Source organism: Girardinichthys multiradiatus, chromosome 4 (genome assembly GCF_021462225.1).
Source record: "Girardinichthys multiradiatus isolate DD_20200921_A chromosome 4, DD_fGirMul_XY1, whole genome shotgun sequence".
Classification (NCBI taxonomy): Eukaryota; Metazoa; Chordata; class Actinopteri; order Cyprinodontiformes; family Goodeidae; genus Girardinichthys; species Girardinichthys multiradiatus.
The window spans coordinates 41,976,969-41,984,494 of NC_061797.1; positions in this window are offsets into that span (position 1 = coordinate 41,976,969).

The window sequence follows — 7,526 nt, forward strand, 5'->3', positions numbered from 1 at the left end:
TTAAAAATAAAATCTTTGACATACTCCTAAAGATGATTACTTCATCCTCAGCAAGTGAGACAACATTGGAAATAACTGTAGGATTTGATCTGTGTTTGGACTGTTTTGATCCTGTGGAGCTTCCTGAGTCATCAGAAATATTAGCTTCATCTAAACCTTCAACTTGTATGTTAAACCCAATCCCAACCAAATTATTTAAGGAAGTGTTCCCTCTGATTACCAGCCCCATTTTAGACATGATTAATTTATCCTTAGTAAATGGATATGTACGACAAGCTTTTAAGGTAGCTGTAATTAAACCTTTACTTAAGAAACCTTTGCTTGATCGAGATGACTTGAAAAATTACAGACCTATATCCAATCTTCCATTCTTATCTAAAATTCTTGAGAAAATAGTTGCTAATCAAATGTGTGAGCATTTATACAGCAATGACCTGTTTGAAGAGTTTCAGTCAGGTTTCAGAGCTCATGATAGCACTGAAACAGCTCTGCTGAAAGACACTAATGATATTCTTATGGCCTCAGATAATGGACTTGTGTCTGTACTGGTTCTGTTAGATTTCAACTGCATTTGGTACAGTTGACCATAATATTCTCTTAAAAAGGCTGGAATATGCTGTAGGGATCAGGGGAACAGCGTTAGGCTGGTTTAAATCTTATTTGTCTGACAGATTCCAGTTTGTTCATGTAAATGATAAATCATCTTTAAACTCCAACGTTACTTGCAGAGTACCACAGGGTTCAGTACTTGGGCCAATTTTCTTTACTATATATATGCTTCCAAAAGGTCAAATTATTAGGCAGCATAGGATAAAATTTCACTGTTACGCTGATGATACTCAGCTTTATTTATCCATGAATCCTGATGAGCCCAACCAGTTAGACAGACTACAAGCATGTCTTGAAGACATAAAAACCTGGAAGACTTTACATTTTCTGCCTCTAAATTCAGACAAGACAGAAGTTGTCATCTTTGGACCGGAGTCTTTAAAAAAGAAACTGCTTAGTTAATCGCTTAACCTGGATGGCATTAAATTGACCTCTGGTAATAAAGTAAAAAACCTTGGTGTTATTTTTGACCAGGACATGTCATTTAAATCCCATATTAAACAGGTTTCTAGGATTTCCTTCTTTCATCTCCGGAACATTGCCAAAATTAGAAATATCCTATCCAGGAGTGACGCTGAAAAACTAGTCCATGCATTTGTTACTTCAAGGCTGGACTATTGTAATTCTTTACTATCAGGATGTCCACAAAATGCAGTTAAAAGCCTTCAGCTGATTCAAAATGCTGCAGCAAGAGTTCTGATGAAAATTAAAAAGAGAGATCATATTTCTCCTATTTTAGCTTCCCTCCATTGGCTCCCTGTTAAATCCAGAATAGAATTTAAAATTCTCCTCCTCACATATAAAGCCCTTAATGATCTAGGTCCATCATACATCAGAGATCTGATTGTTCCATATGTTCCTAACAGATCACTTTGTTCTCAGACTGCAGGTTTACTGGTGGTTCCTAGAGTCTCTAGAAGTAGAATGGGAGGCAGATCTTTTAGTTATCAGGCTCCTCTCCTGTGGAACCAGCTCCCGGTTTTGGTCCGTGAGGCAGACATCCTGTCTACTTTTAAGGCTAGGCTTAAAACTTTCCTTTTTGATAAAGCTTATAGTTAGAGTGGTTTAGGTTATCCTGAGCTATCTTCCTTATTTTTTACCTCCGTCTTCTTCCCTCCCTGTTGGATGGAGTAAGGGGGAGTCAGGTTTAGCCTAAACCGGCTCAGTTATGATTGAGATGCAAACACACCCTCCATTTCTGCTACCTGTATGACCCCTTCTCTTTTCCAATGGTTGTGATCAGTCTGACAGAGAGAGGTATCCCAATCCTTGTGGTTTTTAGTATAACAATGACCATCAGTGGGCTCTAGATCGACAAACTTTATGAGTTTATTATTTTAATTAGGTCCCCTACACGTGGCCCATTCTGGGGTGGCTGGGCTCTGGCATTTGGTGGATTTGTCTGGCCTCCCCGGCGGCCCGGCGCCGTTCCGGACCTTTTGTGGGGTGCCTTGAGAAGACATTGTTGTAAATAAGCGCTATATAAATAAATAAACTGAAACTATCTGTGTAGTTATGCTGCTATAGGCTTAGGCTGCTGGAGGACATAATGACCACTTTCACCCTTTTTGCTACATTCTCACACTACTCTCCAATTCTGCATTATTTGCTGTTATTTCAGCTTTTAACCTTGTTCTCTCTATTCTCTTCCTAGAAGCTACACCTGACCTGGCTCTGTGTCTACCTGTGACACCTTTCTGGAGAGGGGAATCGTCCGAGCTTCCGCTGGCAACAACTTAATGCTCACCCTCTACCGATGATCCACATAGCCCTGTCTTTTAGTGTTTAACCCTTTCTCTCTCCTAGACATGGAAATTGACTGAGCTTAACTGTAACAAACTCTATGTGCTCTCTTTCAGACTCTAACATTGAAAACTGGCTCAGAGTTTATCTGTTCTTTCTTTCTAGGTGAAACGACTAAAGGAGCTACATCCATTAACATTTACTTTTCCTTCCCATAGAAAGTACTCCTGGATCAGTGCTTCTTTGTTCTCTTTGTGTCTCTGCTCTGTTCTCTCAAACCCCCAGTCGGTCGTGGCAGAAGGCCGCTCACACTGAGCCTGGTTCTGCTGGAGGTTTCTTCCTGTTAAAAGGGAGTTTTTCCTCTCCACTGTCGCTACATGCATGCTCAGTATGAGGGATTGCTGCAAAGTCAACGCCAGAATCAGACTCAGAAAGGCTTTATTGCCAAGTACGTTTTTGGACATACAAGGAATTTGTTTTGGCGTAGTCAGTGCAATACAGTACAAATTAAACAGTATAAACATATCTACAATATAATATAAATATATGTGCACAGTTTTAAGTGAGTGAGAGTAAATATAGAGCAGTATAAGATGCAAGAGCAATACAACAGTGCAGGTGATCATTGTGCAAGTATGGCAGTGCAAGTAAAGCAGGAGTCCATGCTGAGCGTTAATGTAACGCATAGAGTTACAGGTTACAGGTGTCCTGTCAGCAAAAAAAGGGGGGGTGTGGGGGAAAGGGAGAGTGTCAGGGTGGTTTCCAGGCTTTGTTAACCAGGCTGGTGGCAGATGGGAGAAAACTGTTCTTGTGGCGTGAGGTTTTGGTCCGGATGGACCGCAGCCTCCTGCCAGAGGGGAGAGTCTCAAAGAGTCTGTGACCGGGGTGGGAGGGATCAGCCAGAATCTTCCCTGCCCGCTTCAGGGTCCTGGAGGTGTACAGTTCCTGGAGCGACAGTAGACTGCAGCCAATCACCTTCTCAGCAGACCGAATGACACGCTGCAGCCTGCCCTTATCCTTGGCTGTAGCAGCGGCGTACCAGATGGTGATGGAGGAGGTGAGGATGGACTCAATGATGGCTGTGTAGAAGTGCACCATCATAGTCTTTGGCAGGTTGAATTTCTTCAGCTGCCGCAGGAAGAACATCCTCTGCTGGGCTTTCTTGATGAGGGAGCTGATGTTTGGCTCCCACTTGAGATCCTGGGAGATGATGGTTCCCAGGAAGCAGAAAGATTCCACAGTGTCAATTGTGGAGTCACAGAGGGTGATGGGGGCAGGTGGGGCTGGGTTCTGCCTGAAGTCCACAACCATCTCTACTGTCTTTAGAGCGTTGAGCTCAAGGTTGTTCTGGCTGCACCAGTCCAACAGATGGTCCACCTCCCATCTGTACGCAGACTCGTCACCATCAGAGATGAGACCGATCAGGGTGGTGTCGTCCGCAAACTTCAGAAGCTTGACAGACTGGTGACTGGAGGTGCAGCTGTTGGTGTACAGGGAGAAGAGCAGAGGAGAGAGAACACAGCCTTGGAGGGAACCGCTGCTGATGGTCAGGGAGTCAGAGACGTGCTTCCCCAGCCTGACGCGCTGCTTCCTGTCAGACAGGAAGTCAGTGATCCACCTGCAGGTGGAGTCGGGCACACTCAGCTGGGAGAGCTTCTCCTGTAGCAGAACTGGGAAGATGGTGTTGAAGGCAGAGCTGAAATCCACAAACAGGATCCTGGCATAGGTTCCTGTGGAGTCCAGGTGCCGGAGGATGAAGTGAAGGGCTAGGTTGACTGCATCATCTACAGACCTGTTGGCTCTGTAGGCAAACTGCAGGGGGTCGGTGATGTCTTTTAGGTGTGAGAGCACAAGGCGCTCAAAGGACTTCATCACCACAGAGGTCAGGGCAACGGGTCTGAAGTCATTAAGCCCTGTGGTCCTTGGCTTCTTGGGAACAGGGACGATGGTGGAGGACTTGAAGCAGGCTGGCACATGACATGTCTCCAGTGAGGTGTTAAAAATGTCTGTGAAGACTGGAGACAGCTGATCAGCGCAGTGCTTCAGGCTGGCTGGTGAGACAGAATCCGGACCAGCAGCTTTCCGGGGGTTCTGTCTCCTGAATAGTTTGTTGACATCCCTCTCCTGGATGGAAAGAGCCGTCCTCGGCGTGGGTAGGGGGCTGGTGGGGGGGAACGTCAGGGTGGGGGTTGGAGGTGCCAAGGCCCCTCTTGAGGTTGGGGAGGTGGGGGTGGTGGATTGTGGCTGCAGCTATTGGGGGGCGTCGTGGGGGATGGTTGCAGGACTGTCCCTTTGTCTTTCAAAGCGGCAGTAGAACTTGTTCAGGTCGTTGGCGAGGCGTCAGTCGTTGATGGAGTGGGGGGCTTTCGGCTTGTAGTTGGTGATTTGCTTGAGCCCTTTCCAGACAGATGCAGAGTCGTTGGCTGAGAACTGGATTTGGAGCTTCTCAGAGTACAGTCGTTTGGCCTCTTTCACTGCCTTGCCAAACTTGTACTTAGCCTCTCTGTATATGTCTTTGTCCCCACTCCTGAAGGCCTCTTCCTTATCCAGTCTTAACCTTCTGAGTTTAGCTGTGAACCAAGGTTTGTCGTTGTTGTAACTCACCCTGGTGCATGATGGTACACAGCTGTCCTCACAGAAGCTGATGTAGGAAGTCACAGCCTCTGTGTACTCGTCCAGACTGTTGGTAGTAGTCCTGAACACATCCCAGTCTGTACAGCCTAAACACGCCTGGAGATTCTCCACAGCCTCACTGCTCCACTTCCTTGTCGTCCTCACCACAGGTTTGCAGAGCTTTAGTTTCTGCCTGTATGCAGGAATCAGGTGGACCATGATGTGGTCGGATTGGCCCAGTGCAGCACGTGGGACGGCGTGATAAGCGTCTCTGATGGTAGTGTAACAGTGATCCAGAATGTTGTCCTCTCTGGTCGGACATTTTATAAACTGTCTATATTTGGGGAGTTCGTGGGTGAGATTACCTTTGTTAAAGTCGCCAACGACGATAACTAAGGAGTCCGGGTTGGTCCGCTCCACACTCAGTATCTGGTCGGCGAGCATGCGCTGTGCGACCTGCACGTTAGCTTGCGGCGGGATGTAAACACCGACCAGGATGAACGAAGCAAACTCACGGGGGGAATAGAAAGGCTTACAGTTTATGATGAAGGCTTCCAGGTCTGGAGAACAGTGCTGCTGAATCACTGTCACGTTGTTGCACCAACCACTGTTGAGGTAAAAACAGATTCCTCCACCTTTCGCTTTGCCGGAGAGTTCCGTGTCTCTGTCCGCTCTGTAGAGCTGGAATCCTGCCAGCTGCAGCGCAGAGTCCGGTATTAATCCACACAGCCACGTCTCCGTGAAGCACAAAACTGCCGATGAATAAAAGTCCCTGTTTTTCCCCAACAGCAGTTGTAGTTCCTCAATTTTGTTGGGAAGTGAGCGCACGTTAGAGAGAAATATTCCAGGTAACGGTGTTCGTAGTCCACGCTGGCGAAGTCGTACAAGCACCCCAGCCCGTTTCCCTCTCTTCCGGCATTTCACCGCGTGAACAAAGGTGAGCGCACCTTTGACCAGAATGTCCAAAAATTCCAGAGCAGTAGGCAGAAAAGTTGGAAATAACTCCTCTGGTGTAGTAGCCCTGATGTTCATGAGTTCTTCTCTGGTGAGAGAGCTCCGGGTACCATCACAGAAGACCGTTTTAAAGCAAAAAACAAAACAAAACAATGCGCAACAACACGCCGAGGCGACCATCTGCGGCGCCATCTTGGATCATAAGATCACTTCATTCTCAGACTGCAGGTTTACTGGTGATTCCTAGAGTCTCTAGAAGTAGAATGGGAGGCAAATCTTTTAGTTATCAGGCTCCTCTCCTGTGGAACCAGCTCCTGGTTTTAGTCCGTGAGGCAGACACCCTGTCTACTTTTAAAGCTAGGCTTAAAACTTTCCTTTTTGATAAAGCTTATAGTTAGAGTGGCTTAGGTTATCCTGAGCTATCTCTGCAGTTATGCTATGATATGCTATGCTATGCTGTAGTTATAGGCTTAGGCTGTTGGGGGACATAATGACCACTTTCACTCTCTCTGTTACATTCTCACACTACTCTCCAATTTTGTATTATTTGCTGTTATTTCAGCTTTTAACTTTATGTTCTCTTTCTTTGCTCTTCCTAGAAGCTACACATGGGCTGACTCTGTGTCTACCTGTGACACCTTTCTGGACGGGGGCATCGTCCGAGCTTCTGCTGGCAACAACTTAATGCTCACCCTCTACCGATGATCCACATGGCCCTGTCTTTCAGTGTTTAACCCTTTCTCTCCCCTAGACATAGCTACTGACTGAGCTTCTACTGTGACTAACTATATGTGCTCTCTTTCAGACTCTAACCTGGAAAACTGGCTCAGAGTTTATCTGTTCTTTCTTACTTTTGAGGTGAAACGACTAAAGGAGCTACATCCATTAACATTTTACTTTTCCTTCCCATAGAAAGTACTCCTGGATCAGTGCTTCTTTGTTCTTTTTGTGTCTCTGCTCTGTTCTCTCAAACCCCCAGTCAGACGTGGCAGATGGCCGCTCACGCTGAGCCTGGTTCTGCTGGAGGTTTCTTCCTGTTAAAAGGGAGTTTTTCCTCTCCACTGTCGCTACATGCATGCTCAGTATGAGGGATTGCTGCAAGATCAACGCCAGTGACTGTCCACTGTCGCTACATGCTCATCCGGGAGGAGTGAATGCTACAAATCTGAGTCGATGCAATCTGCTGGGTTTCCTTAGACAGAAACACTTTTTATCCAATTTGAATAAATAACTGAATCTGACTGCACTGTTCAATGGTTAGGATTAATTGGAATGTATGAACCTGACTGTTGTGAAGTGCCTTGAGACAACATGTGTTGTGAATTGGCACTATATAAATAAACTGAATTGAATTGAATTGAATTGAATTGAATTGAATTGAATTGAATTGAATTGAATTGAATTGAATTGAATTGAATTGAATTGAATTGAATGGAATTGAATTGAATTGATAGGGGCAATTACTGTTCCACATATGTTGGTTTTAATAGCTTGTTTCCATTAATAAATAAAATCATAATCTGAAAACTCCTTTCTATAGTTACTCAGGTTATCTTTGTCTATTTTTAAAGTTTAATCTGAGACCGTTAATCATGACAAAAAAGCAA